Source organism: Phoenix dactylifera, chromosome 16 (assembly GCF_051530095.1).
Source record: "Phoenix dactylifera cultivar Ajwa chromosome 16, Ajwa_hap1_PhDact_Kaust_v1.1, whole genome shotgun sequence".
NCBI lineage: Eukaryota > Viridiplantae > Streptophyta > Magnoliopsida > Arecales > Arecaceae > Phoenix > Phoenix dactylifera.
In genome coordinates, this window is record NC_143205.1 from 14,029,323 (window position 1) to 14,051,979 (window position 22,657).

Below are 22,657 nucleotides of genomic sequence, written 5' to 3' on the forward strand. Positions count from 1 at the left end.
GCAGAAAAGATTGAAGGAAGACTGAAACAAATGGAGAATGATCTAGATGCGGACTTGATCAAGTCGGAGAAGGACATTAGCGTTGTCGTCTTGGACACGCGTCGGAGTCAGATTTGTCATTTTCAACAATTTGACCGGCTGATATTATTATTTTAACGTTCTATACGCTGTGAAACCTCAAAAGGACGCTATCCCCTTCCCTACGTTTCAACGATTTGAGCCGTTGATATCGGTCTCACACAACGACGACTGCCCGCACGAAATTCACACGTGGCAACGGTCTAGAACGTTGAACAGTCAGCTGAACCCACTCGCAAACACCCGGAAATTGTTGCTTTTCATGTGGTGCAACAATACTCGTAATGCTTTCCCAATATGAATTCTGTAAGTGTATTGTGCATTACAGAGTATAGATATTTCTACACTGCTCACAATTAAACCATGATAGGAGGAGTTATTGGAAGCTAGCACTCGATCTCCCTATCAAGATAATTTGCAAGATCCAAATAATACAAGAATTTCTTGTTGGTGCAGCTTTCCAAAAGTCAAAAGCAAATTCAACTTCAATCCTACTAAAGGCTTTTCTATAGGTGAGATTCCCACTAAAAGAGTTCGATCCCCATTGATATCTAGTGGTACTTTCTTCTACAACTCAAATTGCAATGATCATTTTGGGCAAGAATTTCCTGTCCAGTTATATTACACTTAAAACCATTAGACGCATATCTTGCATTTGAGAACTTTAAGTATAAGCCTCTAAGTACGTAGAACAAAGACCCTAGCCTTCTTCTTGTTCTTCTTCTTCCTCCTCCTCCCCTTCTCTTCTTCCTGCGTCTCTATAACCTCTTCTTCCTTCTTCCTCTTTTGTTTTTCCTTCTTCTCCTCTTTTCCTGCAGTTGTGCTGCATCAATATGCCGTGTTATGACAAATGCAAAGCTTCTCTTCTATGTGCCCTGCTATGGGACACTCCAAACTATAGTAGATATCATGAAATATCCTTGGGACCATGACTTCAAAGATTCTTGTAACAGCAGTTCAATTATGTTGGGAGATGATCCACAGGACTGTTTAATATGCTGCAATACTTCCATCCAATATTAAATACTGACGGAATTTTTTGTATATGGAATAAACATGAAATTTTTACTGTCAAGGACACATATGCTATTCTGATAAATGGGGCCAACTGATCTCCTGTTGCATCTTTTGCTTGGAAAACATATCCTTAGAAATTGGGTTATCCTTAGAAAAACTCCATACAGTTGATAAACTTTGAAACAAAAAATTGTTTGGCCCTTCCATCTTTGTGCTTTGCAAAAAATGATGATGAATTTTTGGATCGTTTGTTTCTTAATTGCCCTTTCTCAGCCAGCATCTGGAAACAGTTTTAATGTTGGCTCAACTTACCCAGTTTACCATGCAAGGTTTTAGCCTATGGACAACTTGGAGACAGCAAATTATCAAGAAAAAGATGGGCGAATTAGTTGGGATACCTGAGGATCCCTGGGCTAGTGTGGAAGGAGAAAATTTGTAGAGAAGCATCCAAATTAGCTTACCTGAGGATCCTAGGGCCACCACTTTACCTAGGATAGAATACCGATATGTTACTTGATTTGGTGCGACGTGCCTTAACTGTTAAGTAACAATTGGCAGCATGCTAACAAAATTCCTCAGCCACAAGGGGTTAGAACCTTTGGGAGCAAATTTTATAATGGTAAGAACCCATTTAGTAACTTTGTATTCCATCCTCCGGTATCTTCTCTCCTTGATAGTTCATTATTAGAAAGAGGGTAGTCAAGTTCCAGCACTCCCAAAATGCTCCCAATTTTTCTATGATATTGAAAAAATTATACTTTGAAAGTGAGACATGGGAGAGGGCCAGTAGGTTTTTGAAGGAGCTTGTTGGAATTTAGCCATAAAGGTTATTTTCAACTGGGTCCAAACTTTTCATGGCCTTGCATGAGGAAAGAGTCTCCGGAAGACCGCCATGAGCCCATTCCACGAGAGACTGAGGAATTGGAGATGAACCAATTCTGTGAAATTAATTTTGATTTCACCATCAATGGAATTGTTCCCAAGATCAAGCAACTGAAGCGTCGACCAAGATTAGAATGAAATTGGTAATGGAATGATAAAATTGTTTGGGTGTGGCCATGGAAGTTATCAAGGATGACTCCTGAGAATCCATTGAAAGATATATCCAGGTGGACTAGACCCAAAATGTTTCTAATTCCCACATCAAGCTCTCCTGAGAAGGTGTAGCGGCTCGAATCCAGGACCTCTAGCTGCAATAGATGGAACGGTCTTTTAGGTAGAGGACCTTGAAATTAGTTGGGGAAAGGAAATAAGATAAGTTTGCTGCTCCAAACCTTAAGTCGTTCATCTGCGAGTTAACGGACGCTTAAAAGCATCGGCTAATATGAACCGATGCTTGAAACCGTTGGTTTGTGTCGGACTAGGCCGAAGCTTAAAAGCATCGGCTTGTGGTCTTGCCCGATGCTATAAAGCGTCGTTAAAGGCGACACTAAAAACATACATCTCAAATTCCTAGGTAAACAATCTACGATGTATCAAGGGTCGACGGTATCATGATCTCTACGAATAGATGAAGTATCAGCAACCTACAAGAAAAATAAAATCAGAAATTGTTAAGAAATCAGAAATGTAAAGAAGGCAAAATAAAATCTAATAACAGTGAATGGAGAATGAAGAAAGTAAAGAAAACAAGGGGAAAAAAGAAAAGACGGAATCCACCTTGAAATAAATTTTATTCTTAACATTTCATAAAATCTATGTAGAGTCAGCACCTATCATTGATAGATATCTATATCGACCAAACAGGCATAAAATGTTTCTTAATCTTAAGAAGACTTCCAACCAACTTATGCTGACCAAGGCTCCTTGAAAACGATATATTTGCTTAAAAAGGAACACTGTTAAAACTGAACTCGTTGCATTTAGAGTTATTAACTTCCCCACGCAGATGACCTTAAACTCCTGTTAGGTCACAAGTACGAGACCAAGGAAAGGGAGAGGGGGGAGTACTTCAACTTATGGAGCATTTTCTTTTAGGTGCTACTTGCATGCTTGACCTCATCTTCATATTGGCATAGAACTTGAATAGACTTATGGTTCAACCTTCTTGGGTAAGGGCTTCAAATTCTGTTTGCACAATGCACCCTCAAAAGGATGTTATGGAATTCTCTACATATTCTAACTTCAATGGATATAACAATATGACATTGTTAACACAACCATCGTGTGTTGTATCTTAATCAAGGATCTAGATCATTTAAGAGTAGGTTTGCTACAGGTACAGAAACAATACTTGTAATGCTTTCCCAATATAAATTCTGTGAGTGAATTGTGCATTATAAAGTATAGATATTTCTACACTGCTCACAATTAAACCATGATAGGAGGAGTTATTGGAAGCTAGCACTCGATCTCCCTATCAAGATAATTTGCAAGATCCAAATAATACAAGAATTTCTTGTTGGTGCAGCTTTCCAAAAGTCAAAAGCAAATTCAACTTCAATCCTACTACTAAAGGCTTTTCTATAGGTGAGATTCCCACTAAAAGAGTTCACCATTGATATCTAGTGGTACTTTCTTCTACAACTCAAATTGCAATGATCATTTTGGGCAAGAATTTCCTGTCCAGTTATATTACACTGAAAACCATTAGACGCATATCTTGCATTTGAGAACTTTAAGTATAAGCCTCTAAGTACATAGAACAAAGACAACATAATGAATTGCGCAAGTTTCTCTTCTATATGCCTTGTTATGACAAATGCAAGCTTCTCTTCTATGTGTCCTGCTATGGGACACTCCAAACTCTAGTAGATATCATGAAATTTCCTTGGGACCATGACTTCAAAGATTCTTTTAACAGCAGTTCAATTATGTTGGGATATGATCCACAGGACTGTTTAATATGCTGCAATACTTCCATCCAATACTAAATACTGACGGAATTTTTTGTATATGGAATAAGCATGAAATTTTTACTGTCAAGGACACATATGCTATTCTGATAAATGGGGCCAACTGATCTCCTGTTGCATCTTTTGCTTGGAAAACATATCTACCTGAAAGGTTAAAAATTGGGTTATCCTTAGAAAAACTCCGTACAGTTGATAAACTTTGAAACAAAAAATTGTTTGGCCCTTCCATCTTTGTGCTTTGCAAAAAATGATGAAGAATTTTTGGATCATTTGTTTCTTAATTGCCCTTTCTCAGCCAGCATCTGGAAACAGTTTTAATGTTGGCTCAACTTACCCAGTTTACCATGCAAGGTTTTAGCCTATGGACAACTTGGAGACAGCAAATTATCAAGAAAAAGATGGGCGAATTAGTTGGGATACCTGAGGATCCCTGGGCTAGTGTAGAAGGAGAAAATTTGTAGAGAAGCATCCAAATTGGCTTACCTGAGGATCCTAGGGCCACCACTTTACCTAGGGTAGAATACTGATATGTCTTGATTTGGTGCGACGTGCCTTTAACTGTTAAGTAACAATTGGCAGCATGTTAACAAAATTCCTCAGCCACAAGGGGTTAGAACCTTTGGGAGCAAATTTTACAATGGTAAGAACCCATTTAGTAACTTTGTATTCCATCCTCCGGTATCTTCTCTCCTTGATGGTTCATTATTAGAAAGAGGGTAGTCAAGTTCCAGCACTCCCAAAATGCTCCCAATTTTTCTATGATATTGAAAAAATTATACTTTGATAGTGAGACATGGGAGAGGGCCAGTAGGTTTTTGAAGGAACTTGTTGGAATTTAGCCATAAAGGTTATTTTCAACTGGGTCCAAACTTTTCATGGCCTTGCATGAGGAAAGAGTCTCCGGAAGACCGCCATGAGCCCATTCCACGAGAGACTGAGGAATTGGAGATGAACCAATTCTGTGAAATTAATTTTGATTTCACCATCAATGGAATTGTTCCCAAGATCAAGCAACTGAAGCGTCGACCAAGATTAGAATGAAATTGGTAATGGAATGATAAAATTGTTTGGGTGTGGCCATGGAAGTTATCAAGGATGACTCCTGAGAATCCATTGAAAGATATATCCAGGTGGACTAGACCCAAAATGTTTCTAATTCCCACATCAAGCTCTCCTGAGAAGGTGTAGCGGCTCGAATCCAGGACCTCTAGCTGCAATAGATGGAACGGTCTTTTAGGTATAGGACCTTGAAATTAGTTGGGGAAAGGAAATAAGATAAGTTTGCTGCTCCAAACCTTGAAGAGGCAATGGTGAATCCTGGGCTTATGGCTCAAGCCAAGCCGTGGGCGGTGCCCTCCCTCTTCGAGAAACGAGGGCCGCGAGCAGGAGGCCCAGACGTGAAGAGTTGGATCAACTGTCTGCTTGGTGGGGCGTTCTTGTAAAGAGGCCGCAAGCATCAATTACTTCTTGTTGGAATCCTTGCGTTGGGACAATTATCTCCTTGATGGAGCCTTGATCTTTAATTACCTTAATTCTTTTTTGAGGCTTTATAATAAATATAGCTCCTAATGTCTGCAGTTAAATATATCTCTCAATTGAGTAGATACTTCTCGATCAGATCCCAAATAACTAAATTTAAGTGTCTAGCAATATAGAAAACTATCCAATTCGCTGCATTGTTCACCTTCCTATAAATATGGATAGCCTTAAAAGATTACAGGATGATAACACCATAAAAGAAAGGGTATATCCCGACGCTTTATTTGGTCTTTACCGATGCTTATTTTCCTGCCAACGCCCTCTAAAGCGTGGGTAAGACATCGGGCAGGTGGGGGTGGGCTCAGTTTATATCGACGCTTGAAGAAAGCGTCGGCCATGTATGTCGACGCTTTTAAGCATCGTTTATCTACGAGTTAACCGACGCTTAAAAGCGTCGGCTAATATGAATCGATGCTTCATATAGATTTAGTTATGTACCGGAGGAGCAAATCTCTGCAAAAAAGATAAAATATGGTCAAGCTGATCCTGCAAAGATTGTATCTTCAACTCTTGGCTCTGCTTCAACTCCGCCATATCAGTCATATGACTCTATCTTATCTTCTTTATCCTTGTCTCATATGACTGCTTTATCTGTACCATCTCTGTCTTCAAACTACAAACCTCTGCAGTGCTAGTACCTTGTCTGGCATCTTGGGTATATCGGCTCACTGCAGACAGCTGAGTGGGGGTAACTCCGATACCATAACCCCTCACGCAACCATAACGTTCTGAGCCCATCAATTCAGCATAGACCTGAGCCTCGACGCGACTGGCCGCGTCGGATGATGATGACTCCCCGATGCGCTCTGAAATAAGAGTTGTAGCTCTTTCCTATATCTCTCTAAAAAAAACAGTCACATTAGTATTTTAAAAGAAGTAAAATTAATAAAAAAATTGTGAACAAATAAAAAATAAATACATACAACTATATCTCTCGACTCATCCCAGACAAAGCTGCCATCTCGGTAGGTATGAGTCATCTTATAAAACTCTACCTCACCAGGCTTCCTTCCATGCTCTACTATCTACACATACGGAAAGTATATTGGCAAACTATATATCATGATACGTGCTATATGTTAGTAGAGTTTCAAATAGTTTCAAAAGAACTTACGAATTCAGTCATTCTTTATGTTTTTCCCATCGTGAAGTTCCATATATTCGGCACGACTCTTGGTTGATATTTTTTTTGCTTAAAACAGGTGTTTCATACAGTACGTGTGTGAATACACCCAATAAGAACTTGGTTGATATTTTCACCACGATATAAAATGCAGTCATTCGGACAACTGTATATCTTCTCGTATCCAAGGTCCAACTCTTTTATTAGTTTTTTGGCTTCATATGAAGATGATGGGAAAGTAACACCTTCCGAAAATGCATCCTTTAATAATTGAAAAAGCATAGTAAAAGACTTGCTAGACCACCCATTCAAATATTTTAAATATAATAAATGCAGAAGAAAAGAAATCTTCGTAAAATTATTACAACCCGGATACAGTTCTTGATCACAATCTTTTACCAAGTTATCATAACGAGCTGTGTCAACAGAATGTATATATTCCTCAATATGCATGGACTGATCAATAACTGTACACTCATCTTCTCCTACAGTTCTAATATTATGTCCAAGAGCATCTCTAAGTAAGCCCCTTATATCATCTTCTTCTACAAAATTTTGTTCCGTGTCACTGGTTCCAAAATTGAAGGTGGGTTCTATATAGGAGGGTTGGTTACATGAAGGTGCGAACTCACCATGAAGTACCCATTTAGTATAACTCTTTAAAAAACCATTCCACACCAAATGTTCTTCAACAATTTTTGGATCAAGAGAAGAACCGTTTACACATTTTTGACATGGATATAAAATCTTTCCGTTCATATTAGATTTCTCAAAAGCAAACTTAATGAAATTCTGAACTCCATCCAAATATTCGGCACTGGATCTCAACTTATTTATCCAACTTTTGTCCATTCTATTAGAATACCGATTGAACTGCAATTTATATAAAAAAGATAAATAAAATTAGGATATGTAGAAGTACAAAATATATCGGCCAAATAATAAGATAAACTGTTGCCCAGATAGACAACCCAAGAGGGGGGGGTGAATTGGGTTTTAAAATAATTTAGCTATTTAAAACGTTGTGGATGACTAATTAAAACTATTGCAAGTTGTTTAATTAATTGCTATGTGCTGTAAGTGATATGAGAGTAAGAGAAAGAGAGACAATCAATCACAAACACCAAGTTTTATAGTGGTTCGGAGCTAACCCTTGCTCCTACGTCCACTCCCCAAGTCTCACTTGGGAATTCACTATAACCCCTTGGATTACAGCCGGTTGTTTTCCAAGCTCACAACCAAACTTGTTGTTTTACGAGCTCACAACGAACTCGGTCGGTTTTCCCTGGCTCACCGACTAGAACCGCCCCGATTGTTTTTCCGGGATCACAATCGAACCCTTACACACGTTGGTTTTACACTCGGCTCACCAACCAACCTCAATACCCTTGATTCAATCCCCCGATTGAACCAAGTAAAGACCAGGTGAAAATAAAAGGTACAAACAGAAAACACAGCTTCTCAAAAAGCAGATAAATAACAATATAAACAGAAGAAAAGTTAGAAGCCCTCAAACACGTTTGAGTTGGAGTTGAGTGGGGCTTCTCGAACTTCGGGTCTCCTCTTGAATGTGTGGTCGACTTGAATGCAGGAGGAGGCTTCTTTAATTGCTGGGAAGAGGAAGTTGGATGGAGTTAATGCCGCTCTTCCCTCTTTTCGTTGAAGAACAGGTTGCAGAGATTGAATGCTTGATTACTTTGAGTGGAATAGTTGTTCTCTACTTTGCTACAGTCCTCTGTGGCTATTTAAACCAACCCCCACGGAAACTAGCCGTTAGAGACCTTTTTCTGCCCGTTCTGCACACTCTGCACAGCCTGACAATATGTCCGTTGGTGGGTTGGAGTCGACTCGCGCGATTAGGAGTCGACTCGGCTGTAGCGGGAGTTGACTCATGCTTTTCTGGAGTCGACTCGGCAACTGTTTCGGATTTGAATTAAAGTAGCCTCTTCGACTGGGAGTCGACTCGTCTTGACCCGGAGTCGACTCGCCAACTTCTGGAGCTGACTTGGCATTTTCGGAGTCGGCTCATCCCATGAAGTCCACGGAGCCAATTTTCAACTTGGCCAACTCGAGTCGACTCGACTGTCCTGGGAGTCGACTCGGCGCTCAGAGCCCGAACTCTCGATCTTCTGTCTTTTGGCTCGTCCAGTCTTGGAGTCGACTCGAACTTCCCCGGAGTCGACTCGGCTCTCAGTTTCCGAAACTAAGTCTTCTGCCCTTTTGGTGTACCGCTGCCTTGGAGTCGTCTCGAGCTTTCTAGGAGTCGACTCGGCTCTCAGACACAGCAGATTGGTCTTCTGTCTTCTTTGGGGTCGCGGTGTCTAGGAGTCGACTCGCGTATTGCGGGAGTCGACTCGAATCTCAGAGTCCGAAAAACGTTCTCTGACTTTTTTCTTGTGTTCCTCTGAGAGTCGACTCTCACTTTCTTTGGAGTCGACTTGCCAACCATCGGAGTCGACTCGCGTTCCACTGGAGTCGACTCGAATCTCAGACCCGAAAACTGCTCTTTGACTTTTCTGCCTGTGACTCCTAGGAGTCGACTCATACTACCCTAGAGTCGACTCGGTGAACATCGGAGTCGACTCGCGCAGTTCAGGAGTCGACTCGCTGACAGATTTTGAGTTGATGCTTTCTGTTCGTCTGTCTGTTCTCAGTCGGAGTCGACTCGTACTGATCCGGAGTCGACTCGAGCTCGTGCCAGTGAACTTGATATGCTTGGAGTCGACTCGTGATACTCTGGAGTCGACTCGAGTCTCAGACTTTGGTTCAAGCTGACTTCTTAACTTATCCAAAATATTATGAACCAAGTCTAGAGACACTTAGACAAGATTTTCACTGAAACACTTAATTGAATTCATTAGTAAACAAGAGATATACTCAAATGCTTTGAGCTCATCAAAATCAAATAGGGTTTTAATCAATCACTCCACAATCTCCCCCTTTTTGATGATGACAAAACATTGAGTATATGTAAAGTGAATTGCTCTATAAACAAGGAAGTAAAATCCATAAATGAATTCAGATGTCTGGTAATTTAATTTATCCAAGTTTGAAAGGTGTGAACAATAAATTTCGGAGTTAAAGCTCCCCCTTTCATTTGGAATTATATAAGCCTTCATATCATGCAATCAATTGTTTGGCTTATATATCTTTAATGATTTAGCTTGCTTAAAATTCAGATTCTCCCCCTCAACATATGCAATCTACTTTGTTTTGATTCATAAGAATTTTTGACTTTTAAATTTTTGGTTTTTAGAGGAAAAATCTGTCAATTTGTTCTTGAGTAGGATTCAGCTAATCTCCGAATATCCCTTGAATAGATTCTGGAGATTACTCTATTAGGAGCCCCAAAAGAGAGATAATGAGCCTCGAGGTACCAAATCCACTTAGAACAAATTTTTGTGTGTTTTAAAAGTTTTTCTTTTTTTTATATTGATTTTTATTGATTCCTTTTACATATTTTATACATATTTCTCCCCCTTTTTGTCATCGTATCAAAAAAGAGGTAAGCACACACAATCAATCATAGATCAAATGGCACAGAATTGAAGAAGATATGGCTACTCATTGTATTGATTTGTATGTAAATACATTTGAGAATACAATAAGTAAAGCAAAAACAATACATGTCAAAACAAAACACAAAAAAACAGCTATGGTCTCCTCGAGGATGTAGCTCCTCCTCTCGAAGATGTATCTCCTCCTCTCGAGGATGTGGCTCCTCCTCTCGAGGATGTGGCTCCTCCTCTCAATCTGCTCTGCTCCATGAGGAGGGTGACTGCATCTGTAACATGCCCGAGCTGAGTGATAATCGACGAAGTGGCTCTGCTATGTGTAGTGGAGAGCTCAGTCACCGACGTCTGAAGTGCGTCCAGCTTGTCGATGAGCACATTCGACAAGCGCTCGGCCCCCTCGGTAGTGGTGTGCATGTCACGTCCTATGTCATCCCGCATCTGTCGAGTGGTGCTCGTGACCTCACTCAGGCTATGGAACTGGGCCTGGAGCAAAGTCCTCATGTTGTAGATCTCTTCCCGCACATGAGCCGTCATGTCAGTCACGGCCGTCAGGGAAGAAACCAACGCTGAAGATGGAGCGGGAGAGGGAGCAGGCACTGAACCTCGGAGCTCCCGAAGCAGATCATCCCGCAGATCTCGGACTATCTCCTGCCGCAGCTCCCGGAGCTGCTCAGGAGCGATGCGGACCTCCATGGGTGGTGGATCCGAGGAGGAGGGTCCGGCGGAGGTGGTAGGAGCAGAAGTGGATAGAAAGTCCGGTAAGTCAGGATAGTCAGAATCTGGCTCAGGACTAGGGGAGTGTCTGGTGGTCTGTGTGGTGATGGAGGACTTCCTAACCCATGTCCCCTCTATCTTCCGAAACCCCATCCTGTGTAGGGTCCCCGGACGCATGCGATCAGTCCATCGCAATGCGCGAAAGGGTTCCCCCTCAGGGATAGAAATCTCGTACTCCCTAAACAACAGAGTGAATACCATACCGTAGGGTAGGGTGAGCCTAGGTCTGTCTAGTGGCTCACACAGGTATCGATAAATGAGTTTGGGGAAGTTGATTGGGGTGTCCTGAAGCATGTAGAACATGAGAGCTAGGTCTCTCTCAGATACAAAATCAAATCTCCCGGTCTTAGGGAAGATGGACCTAGACAATATACTCAGGAGGATCCGCACCTCAATCGGAAGTGAGCTAGCGGATACCTCGTCTAAGGGTGACTGGGGTGGATGCCCTAGAATGGCCATAAGGGCCTCAACCCTGTCCTCGGGGTGTGTGGGAGCCACCCCTACTTGTGGAAGGTGGAGGATGTTGGCAATAAGATCCTCCGTAATGAACAGAGGGACACCGGCTACCGTGCCCTCGATACCCCCATCTCTCCGATGGACGGTACCGTAAAACTCTCTAACTAATCCAGGATAAGTTGGGAGATCTAATGTGAGGAAATACTCTAAGCCCTGGATACGCAATCTCTCACCTATGGTGAAACCCTCCCGGGAGAGATAGTCAAAATCGACATATCTCCCGGTGGTGACGGCCTTCCCGGCGCACGGCCTCGCGGGATCGTGCCGAGCCTTGGAGCGCCTCTCGGGACCGGCCTCGGGTCGGGACCTCTTCCGGACTACAATTTTACGCGGCATAAAGACCAAGATTGGGAGAAAAACCCTAAGGGACGGTGAAAGGTTGACGGAAAAGGCTTGGGGACGACCGGGGACGACCTAGGAGTCGGCTCTAGGGCTTGTGAACAGTGGCAGCGGAGAATAGAAGTGTTTTCGAAACGACAAAGTTAGGGTTAAAAAGTCGGATCCCGACTGCGAGTCGACTCCACTGAGTCGCGAGTCGACTCGACCTCGAGTCAACTCCAGAATATGCGCGAGTCGACTCCCCCTCTGCTGCCATCAATCTCGAGTCGACTCCCGCAAATGCGCGAGTCGACTCCCCCTCAGGAGCCGACTCTGAAACTTACTCGAGTCGTCTCTAACTTTGGCACGCACCTAAAAATCATGTTATGTTCGTGCCGATTGAGGGAAAATCGCTAAATTATGATCTGATTTGATGATCATTGAAAAGAAACTCTATTTTAACCACAATCTAATCATCAAAATCAACGAATCTAGTGGAAACTACCACTAGGATGGATCAATCACTCCTAATCCCCTCCTAAGCACACTAAACCTCTCTTCACTTAGGGGTTTTGTAAAAATGTCTGCTAATTGATCATCAGTACAAACAAATTGTAGTGTCACATCACCATTCAGTACATGATCTCTTATGAAGTGATGTCTTATCTCAATGTATTTAGTTCTTGAATGCTGAATTGGATTTTTAGTTAGATTAATGGCACTTGTATTATCACAGTTAATAGGTATTTTATCTTGTTTAATGCCATAATCTTCTAATTGTTGTTTGATCTACAAGATTTGAGCACAACAACTCCCGGCTGCAACATATTCAGCTTCAGCAGTAGATAATGCAACCGAGTTTTGTTTCTTGCTAAACCATGAGATTAGGTTTTCTCCTAGAAATTAACAAGACCCGCTGGTACTTTTTCTATCAAGCTTACATCCAGCGAAGTCTGAATCTGTGTATCCTATTAGGTTTAGGCTAGATTCTTTAGAATACCATAACCATATGTTCTTTGTTCCTATTAGGTATTTAAAGATTCTCTTTACTGCAATTAGATGTGATTCCTTAGGATTAGCCTGATATCTAGCACACATGCAAACACTAAACATAATATCAGGTCTACTTGCAGTAAGATACAATAAAGATCCTATCATACCTCTATACAGTTTTTGATCTACAGATTTACCTGATTCATCTTGGTCTAATTTGCATGATGAGCTCATGGGGGTGCTGATTGATTTGTTTCCCTCCATATCAAACTTCTTGAGCATCTCCTTGATGTATTTGGCTTGATTGATGAAGATGCCTCCTTCAGACTGTTTGATTTGAAGCCCGAGGAAGTAGTTCAGCTCTCCCATCATGCTCATCTCAAATTCACTCTGCATCAAATCAGCAAATTCTTCACAGAGGCGATTGTTAGTAGCACCGAAAATGATATCATCAACATAAATCTGTACTAGTAGCATATCTTGGTTTTTCTTTTTCAGAAATAGTGTTGTATCTACATTACCCCTAGAGAACTCATGTTCTAGTAGGAATTTGCTAAGCCTCTCATACCATGCTCTAGGTGCTTGTTTCAAACCATAAAGTGCTTTGTTCAATTTATAAACATGATTAGGGTATTGATGATTTTCAAAACCAGGAGGTTGTTCTACATATACCTCCTCATTAATATACCCATTTAAAAATGCACTTTTTACATCCATTTGAAATAACTTGAAGTCCTTAGAGCATGCAAATGCTAATAATAATCTAATAGCCTCAAGTCTAGCTACGGGAGCAAAGGTTTCATCAAAATCTATACCTTCTTCTTGATTATAACCCTTTGCTACTAGTCTAGCCTTATTCCTTATTACAATTCCATTTTCATCTAGTTTATTTTTATAAATCTATTTTGTACCTATAATTGGATATTCAGAAGGTCTCTCAACTAGATTCCATACTTTGTTTCTAGTAAATTGGTTTAATTCTTCTTGCATTGCATTTATCCAATTTACATCATTTTCGGCTTCTTCTACGTGTTTGGGCTCAAAGTGTGAGACAAAAGCTAGATGGTTATTTAAATTTCTAAGGGATGCTCTAGTCCTAACCGGTTGAGATGGATCATCTAGAATTAGTTCCTTAGAATGCCCGTGAGCATACCTCCAAGCTTTAGTTAGCCCATGATCCACAATAGCCTCTTGGCTTGATGATGCATCTTCAATCAATTTTTGATTGTCATCTTGTAATGTCATCTCATTTATCTTTTCTTCAAGAATTTTAGCCTCATCATCAAAATTACCTTTCTTACTAGAGGAAAAATCACTAGAATCATCAAACACAACATGTATGGATTCTTCTATAACTAGGGTTCTTTTATTAAAGACTCTATAGGCTTTACTAGTTGTGGAGTAACCTAAAAATATGCTCTCATCAGATTTAGAGTCAAATTTACCTAGATTATCTTTCCCATTATTATGAACAAAACACCTACATCCAAAAACATGAAAGTAATTAACTTTTGGTTTTCTGTTTTTCCAAAGTTCATAAGGTGTTTTCTTTATAATGGGTCTTAATAAAACTCTATTTAATATATGACAAGAAGTATTAATGGCTTCTCCCCAAAAGTACTTAGGGAGGTTACTTTCACATTACATAGTTCTAGCCATTTTCTCTAGAGTTTTATTTTTTCTTTCCACAACTCCATTTTGTTGTGGTGTCCTAGGTGCAGAAAAATTATGGGTTATCCCCTTTTTACTACAAAACTCATCAAATGACTGATTTTCGAATTCGGTACCATGGTCACTTCTAATAGCTATTACTGAGGTATCTCTAGCATTGGTTACTTCTTTATGAAATTTCTTAAAAACAGAAAATGCTTGATCCTTATGTGCTAGGAACATGACCCATGTGTACCTAGAATAATCATCTACAATAACTAGACCATATTTATTTCCACCTAGGCTTGTTGTTCTAGTTGGTCCGAATAGGTCCATGTGTAATAATTCTAGAGGTCTAGAGGTAGAGACACATTTTATGGATTTAAATGAGTTTCTAGATTGTTTGCCAAATTGACATGCTTCACATATTTTATTCTTTTCAAATTTTAATTTTGGCAAACCTATCACGGAATCTCTTTTAACTAGTTTAGTTATTGTGTCCATGCTTGCATGACCTAACTTACGGTGCCATAACCAACTAGCATCATTATCCTTAGTTTCATTAACAACTAAACATTGGTTATGTTTGGCAAGATCTTCAAGGTCTACAACATACACATTCCCACGTCTAATTCCTTTAAAAACTAAACTATTGTCATTTGGGTTTGTTATAATGCATAGTGATGGTTTAAACATAACATCATACCCTTTATCACATAATTGACTAATGCTTAATAGGTTATGCTTAAGACCATCAACATATCTAACATTATCAATAAAAGTAGAAGGGGTAATTTGAACTTTACCAATACCAATGATGTGACCTTGGTTGTTGTCTCCAAAAGTCACAGCACCTCCCTTCTTAGCTTCAAGGGTGAAAAATTGATCCTTGTCACCCGTCATGTGTCTTGAGCAGCCACTATCCAAGTACCAGCAATTTTTGTTGACCTTGGCTGCAAGACACTCCTACACAAGCAGATCATATAATCTTAGGTACCCAAGTTTTCTTGGATCCTTCATGTTTAGTCATATTGGTTCCTTTTGGAACCCATACCCTTTTAATTTTTCTTTTAGTTTTCCCTTTCCTATAGTCACATACATTTGCCTTATGTCCTACAGTTCCACAACAAAAGCAGATTACTTTCTTAGTTTTGCTTTCTCCAGCTTTAACAAAGAAGTTACTAAGAAGTTTTTGTTTATTTTTTGGATTATACCCTAAACCCGCTCTATTAAATACTGCTCGTTGACTATTTAGTATCATGTTCAATTTTTCAGAACTATATGTAAACTTTTCTACCAAAGGTTTGTACTTTTCAAGTTCTTTAGTTAGAGTTTGTTTTTCGATTTTTAGAATGTTTAAATCTTTTATGAGTTTCTCGTTTAAGTTTTGTTTATTGTTTTTAAGTTCTGAAATTTTCTTAGTTAATTTTTCATTATCTTTACTCAAGGTATTAGTCTTTTGAGTTAAGAGTTGATTGCTTGTCTTAAGTTCTAAATTTTCTTTGATAAGAACATCTTTATCCTTAACTAATGAATCATACTTACGGATATAAGTTTGGTTAGTTACTTTTAGTTCTTTGTTTTTAGCATTTATAGCCTTATATTCAATCATTAGTTCATTAAAAGCATCATAAAGCTCATCAAAAGTAAAATCTAAAGGCGATTCGGACGTTACCTCATTTTCATTGGCCATGAAGCAGAAATTGGCCTTTTCCTCTTGTTCCTCATCCGATGAAGAGGATGATGAGTCAGAGTCGGATAGTGTTGTGACAAGAGCCTTCTTCTTCTTGTACTTGCTCCCCTTCTTCAGTAAAGGGCACTCAGCTCTTATGTGACCCGGCTTCTTGCACTCGTAACACCCAATCTCCTCATTTTCTCTTTCCTTACCTTTGTCCTTGCGGTAGGAATTTGAGGGGCCTCTCCTTTGATGATAGGACTTCTTGTGGTTGATGAATTTTCTGAATTTGCGCACAAGAAGAGCCTCACCATCATCTCCCTCAAGCTCTTCTTCTTCACTACTGCTGCTGCAAGACAAGTCTTTATTAGATGATGTAGATTTAAGAGCTATTACCTTTTTCTTATGGGAGGACTCTTCTTCGCTGTGCTGCTTCATTGTGAGCTCGTGAGTCATTAGGGATCCAAGGAGCTCTTCAAGTGGAAGCTTGTTCAAGTCTTTAGCTTCTTGGATTGCCGTCACCTTGGCTTCCCATGACCTTGGTAGACAGCGAAGAATTTTCCTGACAAGCTCACTGTTAGTATAGTTCTTGCCAAGGCTTTTTAGGCCATTGACAATGTCAGTAAACCTAGTGAACATGCATGTGATTGTTTCATTAGAATCCATTTTAAATAATTCATACTTATGAACCAATATATTTATTTTGGATTCTTTGACTTGATTCGTGCCCTCATGGGTCACTTCAAGTCTGTCCCAAATCTCTTTTGCAGAATTGCAAGTAGAGACCCTATTGAATTCATTTCTATCTAAGGCACAATAAAGCACATTCATAGCTTTAGAATTTAGTTGTGCCTTTCTCATGTCATGTTCATCCCAATCCTTTTCTAGTTTGGGTACCGTGACACCCTCTACATATATGGATGGGATGTATGGCCCATTTACTACAATGGTCCACATCTCATAGTCTTGGGCTTGGATGAATATTCTCATCCTAGCCTTCCAATATGAGTAGTCGGATCCATTAAAGAATGGGGGTCTTTGGGTGGACTGACCCTCAATGTGGGAAGATCCAAATGGGGTTGTCATTTCGATCTTTCACTCTTGGGTGGAAGAGTTTAGGCTCTGATACCACTTGTTGCCCAGATAGACAACCCAAGAGGGGGGTGAATTGGGTTTTAAAATAATTTAGCTATTTAAAACGTTGTGGATGACTAATTAAAACTATTGCAAGTTGTTTAATTAATTGCTATGTGCTGTAAGTGATATGAGAGTAAGAGAAAGAGAGACAATCAATCACAAACACCAAGTTTTATAGTGGTTCGGAGCTAACCCTTGCTCCTACGTCCACTCCCCAAGTCTCACTTGGGAATTCATTATAACCCCTTGGATTACAGCCGGTTGTTTTCCAAGCTCACAACCAAACTTGTTGTTTTACGAGCTCACAACGAACTCGGTCGGTTTTTTCTGGCTCACCGACTAAAACCGCCCCGATTGTTTTTCCGGGATCACAATCGAACCCTTACACACGTTGGTTTTACACTCGGCTCACCAACCAACCTCAATACCCTTGATTCAATCCCCCGATTGAACCAAGTAAAGACCAGGTGAAAATAAAAGGTACAAACAGAAAACACAGCTTCTCAAAAAGCAGATAAATAACAATATAAACAGAAGAAAAGTTAGAAGCCCTCAAACACGTTTGAGTTGGAGTTGAGTGGGGCTTCTCGAACTTCGGGTCTCCTCTTGAATGTGTGGTCGACTTGAATGCAGGAGGAGGCTTCTTTAATTGCTGGGAAGAGGAAGTTGGATGGAGTTAATGCCGCTCTTCCCTCTTTTCGTTGAAGAACAGATTGCAGAGATTGAATGCTTGATTACTTTGAGTGGAATAGTTGTTTTCTACTTTGCTACAGTCCTCTGTGGCTATTTAAACCAACCCCCACGGAAACTAGCCGTTAGAGACCTTTTTCTGCCCGTTCTGCACACTCTGCACAGCCTGACAATATGTCCGTTGGTGGGTTGGAGTCGACTCGCGCGATCAGGAGTCGACTCGGCTGTAGCGGGAGTCGACTCATGCTTTTCTGGAGTCGACTCGGCAACTGTTTCGGATTTGAATTAAAGTAGCCTCTTGACCCGGAGTCGACTCGCCAACTTCTGGAGCTGACTTGGCATTTTCGGAGTCGGCTCATCCTATGAAGTCCACGGAGCCAATTTTTAACTTGGCCAACTCGAGTCGACTCGACTGTCCTGGGAGTCGACTCGGCGCTCAGAGCCCGAACTCCCAATCTTCTGTCTTTTGGCTCGTCCAGTCTTGGAGTCGACTCGAACTTCCCTGGAGTCGACTCGGCTCTCAGTTTTCGAAACTAAGTCTTCTGCCCTTTTGGTGTACCGCTGCCTTGGAGTCGACTCGAGCTTTCTAGGAGTTGACTCGGCTCTCAGACACAGCAGATTGGTCTTCTGTCTTCTTTGGGGTCGCGGTGTCTAGGAGTCGACTCGCATATTGCGGGAGTCGACTCGAATCTCAGAGTCCGAAAAACGTTCTCTGACTTTTTTCTTGTGTTCCTCTGAGAGTCGACTCTCACTTTTTTTGGAGTCGACTTGCCAACCATCGGAGTCGACTCGCGTTCCACTGGAGTCGACTCGAATCTCAGACCCAAAAACTGCTCTCTGACTTTTCTGCCTGTGACTCCTAGGAGTCGACTCATACTACCCTGGAGTCGACTCGGTGAACATCGGAGTCGACTCGCGCAGTTCAGGAGTCGACTCGCTGACAGGTTTTGAGTTGATGCTTTCTGTTCGTCTGTCTGTTCTCAGTCGAAGTCGACTCGTACTGATCCGGAGTCGACTCGAGCTCGTGCCAGTGAACTTGATACGCTTGGAGTCGACTCGTGATACTCTGGAGTCGACTCGAGTCTCAGACTTTGGTTCAAGCTGACTTCTTAACTTATCCAAAATATTATGAACCAAGTCTAGAGACACTTAGACAAGATTTTCACTGAAACACTTAATTGAATTCATTAGTAAACAAGAGATATACTCAAATGCTTTGAGCTCATCAAAATCAAATAGGGTTTTAATCAATCACTCCACATAAACAATATTCTTATTGTTTTTGTTCATCTTATTAGATACTTTGGTCAATTTATATTCATCGTTAAAAGGCCTAACAGATGTTTTATTACTTTAAAAGCTGTCTCTTGTGGGAATAAATTCAGCCAAAATATGGAGTACAACTTTAACTGATGGACACTCTACTGAATTCTAAAACATAGCATTGATGGAAAGGAGGTACATCAGTGGGACCTCATATTATCCTTCACATATCTTGGTGTAATACCCCAGAAAAGCAACAAAAAAAAAAAGAGAGGGCGGATGGGCTGGCCCGAAAAGACCGGGCCCATCCCCCTTAAAATGATCGTGCCTAGGGCAGGGCACGATCGTGGAAGAGAGGGGGAAGAAGGGGGGACCGGTGGTGGCGGCGTCGGAGGGATTGGTTGCCGGAGGAGAAGGCTCGTCGGAGGAGACCGAGCACCGGAGATCCGAGATCCGGCCGGCCGCGGTGAAGCCCTCCTCCTTCCTTTGGTGTGAGAACCCTCCGCTAGTTGCTCACAAGTTTTTCCGTCGGTACCTCACCGGAAACATCACCGGAGCACCTCGTCGGGCTGAGGTAAGTACATCTCCTTCCTTATGCTTCATGTTCTGGATTTTGGGTGGCGTTGGAGGGGTTTTGGCCGCCGAAACCGTCAGAGAGGGATCCGAAACAGGGTACCCCTGTTTCGGCCTCTTCTTTCCGATTTTTGGCTGCCGCCAGCCGCCGGGATGGGCCGGGATCCATGGTATTGGGGGTCGGTCGGGTCTATGTGAGGGTCGGAGAGGGTTTTCTAGGCTATGTATGTGATGAGGGAGGGTGGATCCGAGGTCTTCTTCCTCGGGATCCCATCCTCTCCTCCTCTTCCCCTCGTCGGTTGGCCACCGGCGGCGGCGACGGCGGCTGGGTGTCGTCGGTTGGGGGCCGAGCCACCATCACGGTGGCCTTTCCGTGGAAGAAATGGAGGAAGGGGGAGGGGTCTGTGTCGGTTGGAAAGAAGAAGAAGGAGAAGAAGAAGAAGAAGAAAAAGGAGGGAAAATAAGAATATAATAATAATAATAATAATAAGAGGAGAAGGAAAAGAAGAAGAAGAGGAAGAGACTTCTTCTTCTCTCTTTCTCTTGGCCGGCCACCATCGTCGGTGACTGCAGCAGGGGCGGCCGGCGATGGTTTGGCCAATGGTGGCCGAGGGTGGGGAAGGTGAGGGCACAGCCACCCCGGCTGTTGCCCTTGGACCAAAGAGGTGGAGGAAGAACCCTTCTCTATCATCCACCCTTCTTTTGGTCTTTTCATCGGGATCGGCCATCGTCGCCGGCGTGGCAGCGGCCACGGCTGGCGACGACATGGGCCGGTGGTACAAGGGTGGGAGTCGGGCCACCCCGACTGCCCTAGACTTGGAGAGATTGAGATGTTTGGGGATCTGGTTATGGACCCCATAGTAAATATCAATTATGGTTTGGAATATTTAAATATTAAATGATTTAGTTTGTGATTTGTAATTGATGTTGTAGAGGAAGAGTCGGCAGAGCCAGGAGGTTTTGATCAGGGGACTCAGCACCCCAGCGCGTAGGTTGTGATTCGGACTGTGTTTGAGTCAGTCTACAATTTCTGTAAGAATCCCTACATCTGAGCACTTCTATGCATATATTGATTTATCGTTGGATTTATTTTACGGTTTTGTTGTTATTGCTTGTGAGTTGATATGACACATATGAGATGAATTTTTATCAACATATTTTCATTATTATGTTGTTATTGTTTATGAGTTGATGCGGCACCTATGAGGCGTGCATGTTGTTTATAATGAATATATTGAGATAAATTCATTTGGGAAGAAATAACATATTTTGAAAATTTATGAAAATATGAGATGTGATGGGAATGTGATTGAACATGTAAAACTAGACATGTAATATGGGTTGGACTAACCTTGTCATGAGATAGCCTCTACGAGCTTATGCGTAGGATAGCTGCCACGAGCTGATGCGTGGGATAGCCTCCATGGGCTTACGCGTGGGATAGCCTCTACGAGCTTATGCGTAGGATAGCCTCCACGGGCTTACGCGTGGGATAGCCTCTACGAGCTTATGCGTAGGATAGCCTCCACGGGCTTACGCGTGGGATAGCTGCCACGAGTTTATGCGTGGGATTTGTGCAGTCTTGGACTGGGACATGATCTTGGTTAGACCAACGCCAGAAATAAAAAGTTTGAAAACTTTGGAATTTGAGTAATACGGAAATGGATCACATAATGTGGAAAAGGATTTGTGTGTATGTACTGATTACATATATTTGTTGTTTGTTGAGCTTTTGAAATGATGAAATGATATATATATTTTGATACTTGATTATTTTATGATTTTATCGTGTGTGGCTGTTGGGATTCTTACTGGGCTGGAAAAGCTCATACTACATTTACTTTCTTTTTCAGAGGCACTGGATTTGTAGAGACCATTAGGTGGGACGAGAAATAAGATCAGCATGGAGTCTGACTGCTAGATAGTTAGAAGCAGCTTATCTTTTATTTATGAACATTTGAAGATCTTGTAATTGAACCGATTGTTTATTTGGACATTTCGGATTTGTCAATTTGAGTTAATTAATTTGTTATGGATTTATTGGAATTGTTGTTTATCTTAGGCCTTGCATGATCTTTAGGGCACTGCTCTAGGGCTCATGCGGCCGGTCGCGGGCCGGACCCGGGTGATGGGTTCGGGGCGTGACAGAGTGGTATCAGAGCTTAAGGTTAAGGTATCATAGGGTTTATGTTCAGGCGAGTATCAGTGGAGAATTATGATAGAAAAACTTTCAGAGATTTAAGTTATAATCACTTGAGATTGTAACAAGAATGATATTATAATCTAAGGTTTAAGACCACTAGGGACTGTGGCCTTAGTGGCACTAAAGTTTGAGGTTTAAGATTATTGGAAAATGTGACCAGTTGGAATCTGAGCATATGTTTAAGATCATTAGGGATCGTGACAGAAATATATCATAGCTTAAGGTTATGACCACTTAGGACATGACAATTAAATTCAGTGTTTAAGCTGTAAGATCACTGGGCATTGTGATAAAATGTATGCATCGGTTTGGTTTTCGATGCATACGGAAGGAAAGTATAAATTGTCTTTGATCATGATAAGAGAGGTTTGACCTAAGATAAGTATAGATCAACAATGGCATATCGAGTATACCATGTTTAGATATTATTTAAATGATTTGAAAGTTCAAATTTGATGGGGGTTTTAATATGATCATACTTTTGGTTTTGCTGCTAATTATTAGAGTGGGATTTGTACGTTGATTTAGTATTGGAGTAAGCTAAGGAGATTTCATAATATTGAAAGGAACGTTCTTCGAAGTTGAAAATGCTTGTGGATTATATCTGGTGTTGGCATGTTGGATATTGCAAATAGGTCTATTTCCTATGGATGTATTTGATTATTTTGAGGCCATAGAGTATGCATATTGATGGGAGAATTCTAATTATTTGAATTCGCATGTTTGGATTGGGCTCCT

At 41.2% G+C, this 22,657-nt stretch overlaps 1 long non-coding RNA gene across 1 annotated transcript in view; it reads left to right on the top strand.

Annotated features, from left to right (window-relative positions):
* LOC149751133 (uncharacterized) overlaps positions 1–22,657 on the top strand; it is a 75,209-nt gene that overhangs the window by 19,876 nt on the left and 32,676 nt on the right. The window lies entirely within an intron of this gene.